Genomic DNA, 16,104 nt, shown 5'->3' with positions numbered 1-16,104 from the left:
TCTTATTTGGAGTTTTATTAAGTGTATTGAGTTTGATGTTGATTTTGTGTGAAGTTCATTGAATCTTTTTGGTGGATAACAATTTGATTGATGAATTAAACATGTTTATGACTTAGGGTTTGAAGTGTGATTTGAAACTATGGGTTGTGTGTTGATTTTGTACTAGCTTCTTTGAATCTTAGTATGGGTAGTGTTGAAATACACAAAGATGGTCGAATGCAACAAGAGGAGGGGTGAATTGTTGTGTATCAAGCTTTACTACGTTTTTCTTCTAATTTGCGGAATTTTAACAAACAAAATAAAGCTTAAACTTAAAAAGCAAAAGATAAAAAGGAGACAAAGATTTTACGTGGAAACCTTCTTGGCCTAATGAGAAGGAAAACCACGACCCCCCGGGATTTCAAAATTCTCACTATGTTTTAGGCAATCAATTACAATTACATAAAACAGTTTGCTTCTCTTGAACCTTCTCTACTCTAGGCATAATTCTCTTTCTCTACTTTCTCCTTCTCTTTCTCTTCTTACGCTTCTCTTCTCTATTCCCTTAGACTTCTCATAAGTCTAATTACAACAAATCACTCAATAACCCTTACAAGGCCAATTCTCAAGAGGATAAAAATTAAAATAATTACTTAAGAAAAATATAATAAATTAATTGGCATTTAAAAACAAAAAATATTTTTCTTAAATGATCTCCCTTTAATGAACACTCTTGGATTGATTTCCGGTTTGAGCATAGTCCCTCCTATTTATAGTGTGAACAGCCAGCAGTTACCTTAGACACACCTCCCACTATCCTCCACGTTCTCAAAAAGAAAGGATAGTGGTCTTGCCAAAAAGTAAACGTCCGGCTGTCATTTGCTCAAAGAGAGAGGCGGTTTCCTTAAGCTAAAAATAGCATAGGAATTAAAACACAAGATCCTAAAAAATAGGAGATCTTAATCTTAAGAAGAAAAAGTCTTAGGCTATTTTTAGATAATCTAAAAATAGTTTAGCCAATTAACTTACTAATTAATTTAAGCAACTAATTTGAGATTTAACCGTTTACATCAACTAAAAACAGAATAATAAAATAACTGCAATTTTCCAGTCGATGTTTTTCTCCAGCTTCAACTTCTGTTAGATTGTTCATTTTGGGAACAGTAGACTGTACATCTACTTTCAACATTATAACACTTATCTAACTTCTTGGATCTTTAAGACATGTACAACTTCCACGAACCAAGTCATAGGCTTCATCAACGATTTCAACAAAATCGGATATATACCTACAAAACAATCTCTAAAACATGTTTGTTTATTTAAAAGTGAAGTCATCATCAAAACCTTAAGAGCCAACAAATTTCCCCTTTTTGATGATGACAAACTTTATAAACAAACTTAAGTATACTAGAGTAAAACAAATTTCTTAGAGCATACTAGAGATTAAAGCAACTCTAAATAACTTAGTAAATCAACTTGTTACAATATAATTTACCAAGCATACATAAACCAACTTACTCTATAAAAACATAATATCAAATATGATTTAAAAATTTCAAAAATAATTAAACTAAAACAAACTAAAATAAAATAGACTAAAACATAAATTATTAAGTATTTTCAAAAGAAACAAAGAAACAACTTTAAAACAATTAATCAAAATATCCATAAAACTTAATATCAACACAGATGATCAGATTCTAAGCTATCATAAACACAACACATTAACTTCCATAAAAAGCAATATAAATCAATCAAGATATGTACTGTGTATTCACAGCTCTCCTTAAGTTTGTGCATAATCTTCCCCCTTTTGTCATCAATCAAAAAGAATTTGGGGTTATCAAACCTCAGCACAAACCATATAGATTTGTCAGTGATGAAAGCAAGAAACAATAATGAAAGTAAGCACCATAAGAAGTAATCAAATCTGCATAATGTTAGTCATCACAGACTAGAAATAAAAACAAAAGAAAGAAATATAGCAGATGTTCAAATACAAACTTGTACCCCAGATGGTACAAAGACAAAAGTGAAATTGTTTGATTAATGTTACAGCCAACAAATCATTAAAAACATGGGAAGAGGAATCAGGGAGCAGTCTCTTCTTCATCTATGTATTCGGTCTGCACTTCAACAGTATCCAACTTTGCACCAAGACGGTTCTCCATCAAGGTAAGTTGATCAACGATTGAAGCAAGTGAGACTCGAATTTCATCTTGAAAAACAGTGAATTGAGACTGTAGGTCAAGGAGCTTGGAGAGAATGAAGTTTGAAGAAGCTGCAGGAACAGAATCAGGATTAGCACAACTCGTACCTGGTGAGGACTGAGATGGTGGTGGTGTAAAGTGAATAGGTGATTGAGGTGGTGATGTGGTTGGCTTGGGAGAGGGAGGTTTATTGGATGTAGACTCAGGCATGGTCTCAAATGTGGTATCATCAACCAATGTAGCCTTACGTTTCGAGGCTAACCTCCTACTCTTCCTCTGAACAGATTTAGCCTTTCTCCTCAATGCTATCACAGTCTCTTCATCACTTGAATCATTACAGAGATTGTGATAAGCATCTTCTCCTAAGACTCCCTCCTGTTCTGCTTCCCCCTTACTAGCTTCTCCATCCTGTTCCCCTTTTTCTTCTGTTTCAATATTATCAGTGGGAACAGGTCCTTGCTCCTTTTCCTCTTTTTCTTCCTATTCTTCCTCCCTCAATTTTTCTTCTTCTTTTTCAATCCCTTCTTCTTCAGAACCAACTTCAATTTTCTCCTCTAAATAATGTATTAACATCCCTTCATCATTTAATTTTAAGTGCAAATTTTGTAAACACTTTGCACCTACTTTCATGTTGGGTCCCATTGGGAACTCCAACCCTTCCAAAGGGACATCAAATTTTCTGAATATCCAGGTCAACAATCCTCCATAACCAACAAATTTTTTCTTCTCAATACAATCAGACAAATGAGATATCATCAAAGATGGAAAATTTATCTTTATGTGATTAGCCATGTAGTAAATCAATGTATCATCACGTAAACTTACTTCACTCCTTTTGGAGTTTCTTGGCAAAATAAATCTACGTGCAATATTGTACAGTAATTTATGCAGAGGATTCAAAATGTTATGGCTTATTTTCCCTTTTCTTTGCTCAATCCCTAAAAATTTTAAGACCGTTTTTTCATTTATCCCAAAAAATGCTATTTTTGAACCAACGTAGTAAGTATCAAACCCAACATTGGGAACATTAAGCCATTCCCCCAGCAATGCACTATTAAATTCTATTTTGATGTTCTTGACAGTACTAGAGCACATCCCACAATTATTTGAGAAATTTGAAATAAATTCTCGCATTAGATTTGGAAAAATGGAATTGCAACTAAAATTTGACATCAAAACTTCCCATTCTTGATGTAACACCCCAGAATTTCCGACCCCTCAACGAAGCCAAAACCGTAAAGGACGGGAGGAAATTCGGGTGTTACATTAAAGAAAAAGGAAAAGAATTTAGATAAACTTTAATTATTAACTTTAAAAAGGAGAGTGGAAATTTTGGCAGCATCTGCCTTAAAACTTTGCGTCTTTGTAGAAAAACAAAAGTTAATTCAGAAACTAATAAAGTAAAGGCACCAACGGCCTATCAAAGTTATGCCACACGATTACAAAGGCCAAGAGCCTCAACCTAGTAAGAATAATAACTTCAAATGAAAATATTAAGGTAATTTCAGTTTGAACAACAATACTAATGTGATAATTTAGTCCAACTAATATAACATTATCTTTAAACACTTTGAGACGTTGAAAACAATCTCTTAACTTAAACTCATCATTATATGAAGAATATATCAATCATACTCTTATAAACCATGGTTCAAAATTGGGGGTTGAATTCTCAAACTATAAACTCTTAGCGTGCTCTCGATCTTCTGCTTATATCTAGGTTTTAACACATCTGTACTTTAACTATGACCACATTATTATCATCAACTGGTGATTAAAAAAAAATTTATTTACAAGGTATCGCATACATGACCCCTTTTTTTTTTCATTTACTATATATCGAATTCTTATTGCCCTTTAGCTCTTATCCTTATTTTAATTCAAACTACTTACGCTCGTACTTGCACAGTCATTCAACATATTCAAGAGAATTATGATCACCAACTTCTATGTTATGATATGATGGACGAATGCACTTGACAAAGGAAATGCTCAAGCAGATAAATAAATAGTGGCTTCATGTATAGAATCAATATCAAAAGTAGTAAGCTTTATGAAAGCAATTAACATGAACAAATACTCAAACACATAAAACTAAATTTCATATAATCATCACGAGCAAGAGGAAGTTCCCGATGCAACCAAATTCTCTAGAATTTCTTCATTCATATTTCATATCTTCATAATGACTACTTATAATACAACTCATGAGTTGAACCAAATACTCAAAAATTTCATTATTTCTTGATAATACATCATTCAACTCTACTGATTTGTTAAATCATGTCATCATTCAAACCAGCATCATAATTATTATTTATAATAACAACACACATGAGAATGAGTCTCATAAAAAGCTAAACAAACTATATATTGATCTATGCACGTGCAATGGTAATCATTATGCATGAATATGTAATGTATGCACCTATCCCATATCTACCCAAACTCTCAAGAATGACTTCTAACTTCAAGCAATTTCTACACGATTTTGAGGACACAAAGCGTCGAAAATAGGGACCACTGGCTCTGGTAACCACCTGTAACATCCCAGAATTTCCGACCCCTCAACGAAGCAAAAACCGTAAAGGACGGAAGGAAATTCGGGTGTTACATAAAAGAAAAAGGAAAAGAATTTAGATAAACTTTAATTATTAACTTTAAAAAGGAGAGTGGAAATTTTGGCAGCATCTGCCTTAAAACTGTGCGTCTTTGTAGAAAAACAAAAGTTAATTCAGAAACTAATAAAGTAAAGGCACCAACGGCCTATCAAAGCTATGTCAGGGCGGAATAATTCGTCGCCGGCTTCTCAAATCAACATGCCAAGCATGAATCGTGGTTCCAGTGTCGACGTTTGCGTTTTAAAAAGACTTAACTCCTCAAAACCATACAGAGTTATAAACTACGCAGCGGAAATACAAATATGCGAGGGAGGACGCAAGGCCTCATAACAAAACATATACAACCATGGTTTACAAAAGATAACAAAAACTACGAAATCGAAAGGTAGCGGTATGACACAGGGTATGCTTCGCTCTCGTCACTCTTCCCAAATGCAATGCAATGCAAAAGAAGCTCCAGTACCTGCTACGCTTGTCTATAATCCCCCTGCTGCTCGACATTAGACCAAAGGCCAATGTGTCATAGCAGGACAATCATAGAAAGTCATCAACAAACAGACATAAACACAAACACGTACACGTCAGTAACTAGCATCAAATATAGTAAGGCCAACTACTAGATAATATTATATCATAAAACAACATAAGATGATTTCATAAAACGCAAGCACAGATAGTAACTGTTTATCGGCCACTTATACTTCTTATTTTCATTACGTGCTTTCCAACCCGAACCATGTGCTCTTAGGTAGAATGCAGGTCTTCACGCTCCTCTTTTCAAACATAAACTCTTGAAAAACACGCATAGTTTAATTCGACCAAGGCATTAACAGAATACCTAACACGTGACCTTATAGAGCTTGTCTATCTTGAGGTAAGTTTGACTATAGTCCGTAATACCCTTGAGGTAACTTAACTTAGGCACACTTCTCGCTAGCATAAACTATTCTATCAATAAGTAGATATTCTATCAATGAGTAAATATTCTATCAAAGAGTAAACGTTTTATCAACGCGTAAGCTTTCTACCAAAGAATGAACCTACTATCAATAAATAACATTCAATCAATGAATAAATCTTCTATCACTGAATAGTTTTCTATCAGTGGATCTTTTCTCTACTTTCTGACATAGTGACACGGCCAAGGGCGTTATCGGCCATCCAGCGCCCATGGCAAAGTATGAGCTCATGCCCCCTCCAGCTGACCCTCTCGAGTCCTACCTTCGGGAAAAACCTAACACACTGGGGTACTAAACCAATGAAGAGGCCACCATATTGGGGTTTGCAAGGCCCGCATGGTATCACCTCGGTCAAGGGGCGGTATCGGCCATCCGGCGCCCAGTGACCCAAGCATGCTCATACCCCCCTTACGATGGTCCCGTCGAACCTCACCTAGGGGACTAATAAAACAACCGGACATAGTCCAGTTATGTCACGCCAGCTAATCATAATATAGTACCTTATCAGATGGGAATAACTTTCACTCTCAATTATTAATGAGCGCGGGGATAGCAGCGCGCCAAAACCCACCGAGCCACTCAATAGAATATGAAATTCACCTATAAAGGAGTCATTCTAACTCCAATTAGGCATAATCTAATTCTTAAATAAATAAGGGGTAGTTCTCGTCCTCTATTAACTCTCATTCTCTAAACTATTCTAAGCGCAAGGATTTCATAGTCGATAGCTCTTCATGTAAAGTGTACTCAATAGTATCTCATAGTTTCAATGCAATGTATATTATCACAATAAACAATAATTTCTTAAAGCAAATTACATATAAGGGTTAGTTTCTGCGTGTACGTACCTGTAAGCGTCACTGCACGATCAAAAGTCACAAAATCACCCCAACTAAGGCTCCATTTTCCTCTTACGAAATGGCCACCTATATGAGTTATGAGTAGAACTAATAAGTTCTCTTAACTACTTGACATACCAAACTAAATATCCAAGTAACAGCTATCACCCATTCAACATGAGTTTTCGACTACTCTAACACGCACACAACTCATTCAATACAAGTCAAAATCATTGACTCAACACAGCGTAAGTATTTCCATCAATTTAAAGTAGAAGTATGTGTGAATCGTTTCTTTGCATTAACTAATTTTGAGCATATCGGCTCGCGTTACCCAAAAATAACTAATCACAACTAAATCTTACGATTTTAATATAATATTAATATAACGATAAAGCAAATCTTAGAGTTATCATATCGGGATATCATTCGTTGCATTCTCCAAGGCTATTATGAACTATAATCAAAACAACACGACAAATAACTTTAGCAACCATCTACGATAAGTTGACATTATGCTCTTGGCTTATCAATATCATGTATCTATGATTTCAAAAACAACCTAATAAGGGTATTTTTAATTTACAACAATTAACCCACAACAATTAGTAACTAGTATTCCCAATATAATCAATCGAAATCACTTTCATAGTCAACTAACATCATCACCATTACTAATTGTTCACAATAATAACCAATCGACTAAATCTTAAAACAACTTTTAAAGTTATCTAATCAATCATCACCAAAATATAGTATAACACACATTATTAGTAATTTTTTATCTCTAAATCCAAGCCCTAATCGTTTCATGTTCAAAGGTAACACATTTAATCACTACACATATCAATATTCGAAGAAACTAATACGAAAACCAACACACAACCCATAATTTCAATCACACTTCAAACCCTAAGTCATAAACATGTTTAATTCATCAATTAAATTCTTACCCACAAAAAGATTCAATGAAAATAACACAAAAAAAAAAAAATCAACATCACACTCAAACTTCATAAAACCTTAAATTGAAAACAAGAAGAATCAAATGGGAGAAGAAGAGATGGCTTACAAAGTTAAAAGTAGTAAAAATGGTGAAGAGGTGGATAAGGTTGTGGTGGTGGTGAACCAGCGTTGTGGGGGATGGTGGAGGAAGCACCGAGTGCGGCTGCTCCTGCTGGCGGCACAAAGCAGCCTGACTGCTGATGGGAAGAGAAAGGCACGTAGCCTGCTTGCTTGCTGCTTGGGGCTGCTCGCAGAGGAGGGCAGCGTGGCTGCCGATTCCGATTTGGGTTGTGGTGAGCTGCGGTTTGGGCTGTGGTGAGGGTACAGCCGTGAGGGAGAGGAAGAGAGCAAGGTAAAAGAAGAGGAGAGGGAATGGCGGCTCCCTGTCATGAGTATTTAGGGTTTCTTATACTCATTATTATTATTATTATTATTATTATTATTATTATTATTATTATTATTATATTTATTTATTTTTATCTCGGTTTATTTTCTTGCGAGACTCAACTAAGAGACTCACCTTCGTGGGCTCAGACATTTTAATAAAATAGTTATTTTGATTCAAACCTCTTTATTTAGAAGTCGTAATTGTATTTTTAATATAAATATATGTTAATATTTAAATTCATATACGAAAGGAATTTATTAAAACTACTTCAAAATTAATTTAATATAATTATAAAATACCCAAAAATCACTAAAATATTAGTTAATGACGTCAGAGGATCTCGGGGTGTTACACTTGATGTTGCAAAATGTCATGCAGTTGAGGAAAATGGGTAGAGTCATATCAGTATTTGTCGAGTCCTAAACCAACAGACATTTCCTTTGAGATTTCTTCAGCACTATTAGGGTCAACATGCTTCGAACGTTTGACTATTTTGGAAGATGAACCACTTTTTGGTGATGAAATCTTGCGTTTGGTACTGGTAGGTTCAGTAGTGTGTTTGGGTGATTCTTTTGTGGTTTCTGTGGTTGTGGGTGGTGCAGCATCCAGTAATGGTGGAGGATGAACCACTCTTAGAGGTTGTGGCTGGGTATGTGTACGGGATTTAGGGGTTTTCTTGCCTGATTTTGAAGATCTTGGGGTTTTCATTTTGAACTTTTGAAAAGGTTGAGAGAAAAGAAGGAGAACGGTTTCTTGAGGAAGAGGAAGATGTATGCGTATTATGATGTACGGTGACAGCTTTTAAAAGTTTTGAAATGACGGTTACCTTAAGTCCCATCTCATCAATGCCATCATCATTACTTGTGATTTGGAAGGATTATATGAAGAAATGAAAACCGTTTTCCATATTTTTTATTGATTTATGTTGACTATATATTAAAAAAATTAAGAACAAAATTATGAAATATTAAATTATAAAAAGAATGAATTATGATGTTATAAAATATTATATGAAGAGAACAATGAACATACTGCTTTGGTCTGATCAAATTAACAACATACAAACGAGAAGACATTCGTAGTACAAACTTTATTAAGTGTTTACCTGATTCATTCAATAATTGATTCTCAATCAAGATATTAAGGTTGATTCCTAACCTTTTTCATTCTCATGATGCTTCATTGGGAATTTCATGCAACCAACTTTAGTGGAGCTTGATCATACCAAGTTCCAATCTCATCTTTTCATATTGTTCCCTTGGAAGTGGTTTGGTCAGAATATCTGCAACTTGTTCATTTGTATTAACATGCTTTAATACAATATTTTTGTTTTCTACATTATCCTTAAGAAAATGATGTCTAATATGTATATGTTTAGCTCGTGAGTGATGCACTGGATCTTTAGATATACATATAGCACTGGTATTATCACAATAAATAGGAATGCATTCAATTTTAATACCAAAATCTCTTAGTTGTTGTTTTATCCAAAGCATTTGGGAATAGCAAGCTGCTGCTGCTACGTATTCAGCTTCGGCTGTGGATAATGCAACCGTGTTTTGTTTCTTGGAACTCCATGAAACTAAACATGAGCCAAGAAATTGTACCATACCTGACATGCTTTTTCTATTAACTAGATCACCTGCATAATCTGCATCACTGAAGCCTTTTAAATCATAAACATCACTTTTAGGATAAAATAGGGACAAGTCGTCTATTCCCTTCAAATATCTTAAAATTTGTTTTACTGCTGTGAGATGTGATTCTTTGGGTTTGGACTGAAATCTAGCACATAAACCAACACTAAATGAAATATCGGGTCTACTTGCAGTTAGATATAATAAGGAACCTATCATGCCTCGATACATTGTTTGATCTATGTTAGTTCCTTTTAGGTCTTCATCTAATCTAACATTTGTAGCCATGGGTGTATGGTTGGTTTTAGCGTTGTTTAGCCCATACTTCTTAAGAAGTTCTTTTATGTATTTTTGTTGATGAATAAAAATACCATTTTCAGTTTGTTTAATTTGCAAACCAAGGAAGAAATTTAATTCTCCCATCATGCTCATTTCAAATTCTGTGCCCATAAGGTTGGCAAATTCTTTACATAACAAATCATTGGTCGCACCAAAAATAATATCATCAACATAAATTTGAACAACCAAAATATCATAACCTTTATTCTTAAAGAATAAGGTTTTGTCAATTTTTCCTCTAATAAAGTTATTTTGTATCAAAAACTTTGACAGTCTTTCATACCATTGCCTAGGGGCTTGCTTCAAGCCATATAAAGCTTTATCAAGCTTGTAGACATGATCAGGACAAGAGGTATTTTCAAAACCTGGGGGTTGTTCAACAAAAACTTCTTCATCAAGAAAGCCATTTAAAAAAGCACATTTCACATCCATTTGATATAACTTAAAGTTCATAAATGCAGCAAAAGAAATTAAAATTCTAATAGCCTCTAACCTTGCTACCGGAGCAAATGTCTCAGTGTAATCAATACCTTCTTGTTGATTGTACCCTTTGACCACGAGTCTTGCTTTGTTTCTTACAATTATTCCATGCTCATCTAGCTTATTCCGAAATACCCATTTCAAACCAATTACCTTCTTGTGTTTTGGTTTGGGTTCCAAGTGTCATACCTTATTTCTTTCAAACTCGTTCAATTCATCTTGCATAGCTACTATCCATTCGGAATCCTTTAGAGCTTCTTCGTGATTTTTGGGTTCAAGTGATGATAGAAACGCAAAATGTGCACAAAAGTTTCTCAGTTGGGATCTGGTTTGTGTTCCCTTATTCATATCACTTATAATCAAATCAAGAGGATGATAACTTTGATATTTCCAAGTTTTGGGCACAAATTCTCTTGAGGGAACAATAGCATATTCTGGCTCAACAGCTTGATTGACATTTTGTTCAGCTACTGGACCATTTTGCTCATCTGCGGGAACAACTGAATTGGGAACAGTTTGCTGGTCCAGTTGTGTTGGCAGTTCCTGGACTTGGTCAGTTTCTTCTTCGTCTTCTTGTATTGGCTGTTCACCTGCTGTTCCTTGATCTTGCACCTTTATTTCTTCATCATCTTCTAGATTTGCAAGACCTATTTTGACATTGTTTATTTCCTGTTCACTTGTTGAAAAGTTAGTTTCATCAAAGATTATGTGAATGGATTCCTCCACGCACATTGTTCTCTTATTATAAACTCTGTAAGCTTTGCTATGTGATGAATAACCGAGAAATACTGCTTCATCACTTCTTTCATCAAATTTACCTATATTTCGTTTTCCATTAACATGTACAAAACATTTGCATCCAAATATACGAAAACAGGAAATGTTTGGTTTAACACCTTTGAGTAATTCGTAGGGTGTTTTTGAAGAGATTGGTCTTATTAACACACGATTCATAATATAACAAGCAGTATTAATGGCCTCAGCCCAAAAATTTCTAGGTAAACTGCTAGCAATCAACATGGTTCTGGCCATTTCTTCTAAAGTTCTATTTTTCCTTTCTACCACACCATTTTGTTGGGGTGTTCTAGGTGCGGAAAAATTGTGATTAATTCCATGTTCATTGCAATACATAGTAAAATTTGAATTTTCAAATTCTTTTCCATGATCAGATCTTATGTGAACAATTAGATTATTGGTAGATTTTTGTATTTTGTTAGCAAAAGAAACAAACTCATCAAAAGCTTCATCTTTGCTTACTAAAAATAGGGTCCAAGTAAATCTACTATAGTCATCAACTATGACAAACACATATCTCTTGCCACTACGGCTTTGTGTTCTCATAGGTCCACACAGATCCATATGAATTAATTCTAATGGTCTAGCGGTAGTCACCATATTTTTTGATTTGAAAGATGACCTCACTTGTTTTCCTTTGGCACAAGGATCGCAAATTTCTTCCTTAAGGAATTTTATAGCTGGTAGTCCTCTAACTAGGTCTTTTGATCTTAATGTATTAATCAATGTAAAACTAGCATTACCTAGACGCTTGTGCCAAAGTAGTGGGTCTTCTTCTATAACGCTTAAACACGTTAGACTGATTTTGGGAACAGTGTCTAGGTCCACAACATAAGTGTTCCCTTTTCCGATTCCCTCAAGCACAGGGTCTCCTGTGTTGTTCCTAGAAATTATGCATCGTTCAGAAGTAAACTTAACAGAGTTACCTTTGTCACAAAATTGAGAAATACTTAAAAGATTGTGTTTTAAATTCTCGACTAAAAATACATTGTCAATGGCATGGAAACTTGACCTTCCAACCTTTCCTTTGGCGATTATCTTACCCTTCATATTATCACCGAAGGTTACAGTTCCCCCATCATATGCTTCAAGTGAGAGAAATTTAGATTTGTCACCCGTCATGTGCTTGGAACACCCACTATCGAGATACCATGAGTTGTTCCCCCTCACTTGAACCTGCACAGCAAATTAAGAGTTAGGTTTAGGAACCCAATTATCCTTGGGTTCCTTTTCGATTATACATGAATCATATTTCTTGATCCATAACTGTTCGACATGAATTTTATTTGCTATGTGGTGTTGTTCCCTTTTTATACAATGATATTTTAGATGTCCAATTTTACCACAAAAGGAACAAATTTTACTACAAGGGATATCAACATAGACCTTTTTCTTTTTATCATTTTTAACATAACCTAGGCCTTCTTTATTCTTTGGTTTAGCATTTAGAATCCATTTGGGAACTTCAATGATTTTCCCTTTTCCTTTTAAATTAAGTTGATCTTTTAGATACTTATTTTCTCTTTCACATGATTCTAATTTTAATTTCATTTCTTGAAATTCCGTGCTAAACACATGAGTGAATTTATCATTTTCATCCCATTTTAATTCTAGCAATTTGTTTTGATTCTTTTCAATGTTAAGAATGATGAATTCCTGCTTTATTTTCTCCAATTGCTCTTTTAAAATGATATTCTTATCTAACAAATCAAAAAATCTACTTTGCACATCGATCCTAAAAGTATTTAAGTATAGGATGTGATCTTTACTTAACTTAAGGTCTTTCTCAATTTGGAGACACTTAGCTGTTTTTTCTTCCAACTTCTCTTGTGTTTCCAAAAATAACTTAATTAATTTATCCTTACTTAAACTGAATAGATGTTTAGGAAAAGAACTAGAAGACATTACCTCTCTTTCCTTAGTCTCTTCATGAGATGCCATGAGACACAGATTTGCGGTTTCTTCCTTTACTGGAACTTCAATTTCAGCTTCGCTTTCAGTGTCACCCCAAGCTGCGATCATTGCTTTACGAAAATCTGTTCTGAAGTTTCCCTTCTTTGGCATTCTTCCAGCTTCCCTTGTCTTCCCTTTACCCTTCTCATTCTTCCATAGAGGGCAATCCTTGATGAAGTGATCAGTACTTCCACATTTGTGGCATTCAAAATTTGTCTTCATGTTAGCAGTTCCTCTTTCCTTATTATTTCTTTGGTTTCTATATCTGCTGTTCCTGAAGAATTTTTTGAATTTACGTGCCAACATAGCAGCTTCCTCTTCACCAGCTTCTGATTCTTCACTATCATCAGCTGCTAGAGCCAGTCCTTTATTTCAGGAACTGTCCGCTGTTCCCAAATGCAGTTCGTGTGTCATGAGTGAACCAGCCAGCTCCTCCAAATTGAACTTGGTGAAATCTTTGGACTTCTGGATGGCTGTGACCTTAGCTCTCCAGCGCTCATCTTGTGGAAGACTTCTCAGTATTTTCTTGACTTGTTCATCAACGGGAATAATCTTGCCAAGAGAGACAAGTTCGTTTGTAATGTTGGTGAACCTGGTAAACATCTCTTGGATGTTTTCCTTAGGTTCCATAACAAACCTTTCATATTTGGACATTAGGAGGTCAATCTTGGATCGGTTAACTTCACTGGTACCTTAATGGGTAACTTCCAGCAGGTTCCAAATCTGCTTTGCCGTTTTACAACCCATGATACGATTATGTTCATTTGGCCCGAGACCACAGTGAAGCAGCTTGATAGCAAGAGCGTTCATCTCCATCTTTTGAAAGTCTTCCTTTTCATATTCAGTGATTGGTTTTGGAATTGATTCATTGTTGGAGTTGATGGTCGTCATCTCGAAATCTCCTATTTCAATTACTCTCCATACTTGGTAATTTTCGTCCTTTATAAAAATTTCCATCCTATTTTTTCAATAGGTATAGAATTTCCCATCGAACATGGGTGGCCTTTGCGTAAAGTACCCTTCTTCCATGCGTTCGTTCATCTTCAACATCTTGCCAGGGAACAGGATACTGCTCTCAGGGTTTCCTGATTAAATGAGGAACAAGGCTCTGATACCAATTGTTGAAATACACAAAGATGGTCGAATGCAACAAGAGGAGGGGTGAATTGTTGTATATCAAGCTTTACTACGTTTTTCTTCTAATTTTCGGAATTTTAACAAACAAAATATAGCTTAAACTTAAAAAGCAAAAGATAAAAAGGAGACAAAGATTTTACGTGGAAACCTTCTTGGCCTAATGAGAAGGAAAACCACGACCCCCCGGGATTTCAAAATTCTCACTATGTTTTAGGCAATCAATTACAATTACATAAAACAGTTTGCTTCTCTTGAAGCTTCTCTACTCTAGGCCTAATTCTCTTTCTCTACTTTCTCCTTCTCTTTCTCTTCTTACGCTTCTCTTCTCTATTCCCTTAGACTTCTCATAAGTCTAATTACAACAAATCACTCAATAACCCTTACAAGGCCAATTCTCAAGAGGATAAAAATTAAAATAATTACTTAAGAAAAATATAATAAATTAATTGGCATTTAAAAACAGAAAATATTTTTCTTAAATGATATCTCTTTAATGAACACTCTTGGATTGATTTCCGGTTTGAGCATAGTCCCTCCTATTTATAGTGTGAACAGCCAGCAGTTACCTTAGACACACCTCCCACTATCCTCCACGTTCTCAAAGAGAAAGGATAGTGGTCTTGCCAAAAAGTAAACGTCCGGCTGTCATTTGCTCAAAGAGAGAGGCGGTTTCCTTAAGCTAAAAATAGCATAGGAATTAAAACACAAGATCCTAAAAAATAGGAGATCTTAATCTTAAGAAGAAAAAGTCTTAGGCTATTTTTAGATAATCTAAAAATAGTTTAGCCAATTAACTTACTAATTAATTTAAGCAACTAATTTGAGATTTAACCGTTTACATCAACTAAAAACAGAATAATAAAATAACTGCAATTTTCCAGTCGATGTTTTCCTCCAGACCTGCTACGTAAGAACAGCGTACTGTCTCCAGCTTCAACTTCTGTTAGATTGTTCATTTTGGGAACAGTAGACTGTACATCTACTTTCAACATTATAACACTTATCTAACTTCTTGGATCTTTAAGACATGTACAACTTCCACGAACCAAGTCATAGGCTTCATCAACGATTTCAACAAAATCGGATATATACCTACAAAACAATCTCTAAAACATGTTTGTTTATTTAAAAGTGAAGTCATCATCAAAACCTTAAGAGCCAATAGGTAGTAATTAAATATGTTATCTTTGAACATGAAACGATTAGGGCTTGGATTTAGAGATGAAATTACTAATGATGTGTGTTTTATTCTATATTTTAGTGATGATTGATTAAATAACTTTAAAAGTTACTTTAAGATTTGGTCGATTGGTTATTGTTGTGAATAATTAGTAACGGTGATGATGTTAGTTGACTATGAAAGTGATTTTGATTGATTAAATTAGGAATAATAGTTACTAATTGTTGTGGTTTGATGGTTGTGAATTACAAATACCCTTATTAGGTTGTTATTGAAGTTATAGATACATGGTATTAGTAAGCCAAGAGCATAATGTCAACTTATCGTCAATGGTTGCTAGAGTAATTTGTCGTGTTGTTTTGACTATATTTCTTAATAGCTTTGGAGAATGTAACAAATTATATCCCGATACGACAACTCTAAGATTTGCCTTATTGTTATATTAATGTTATATTAAAATTGTAAGATTTAGTTGTGATTAGTTATTTTTGGGTAACGCGAGCCGATATGCACAAATTTAGTTAATGTAAAGAAACGATTCACACATACTTCTACTTTAAATTGATGGAAAGACTTATC

General features: G+C 34.6%; 1 long non-coding RNA gene across 1 annotated transcript; it reads right to left on the bottom strand.

The window, feature by feature from the left end:
• Positions 1-4,483: 4,483 nt before the first annotated feature.
• On the bottom strand, positions 4,484-7,968 carry LOC130820163 (uncharacterized). Its single transcript, XR_009045120.1, has 3 exons — positions 7,684-7,968; positions 6,621-6,698; positions 4,484-5,303 (listed from the first exon to the last, which is right to left on the bottom strand). It is a non-coding gene; the product is annotated as an uncharacterized LOC130820163 (long non-coding RNA).
• Between the last annotated feature and the right edge of the window lie 8,136 nt (positions 7,969-16,104).

The sequence above is a fragment of the Amaranthus tricolor genome, chromosome 8, assembly GCF_026212465.1.
Source record: "Amaranthus tricolor cultivar Red isolate AtriRed21 chromosome 8, ASM2621246v1, whole genome shotgun sequence".
Taxonomy (NCBI): domain Eukaryota; kingdom Viridiplantae; phylum Streptophyta; class Magnoliopsida; order Caryophyllales; family Amaranthaceae; genus Amaranthus; species Amaranthus tricolor.
Note: the sequence above shows the minus strand (reverse complement) of the source record. Positions and strands in the feature narration are given on the sequence as shown.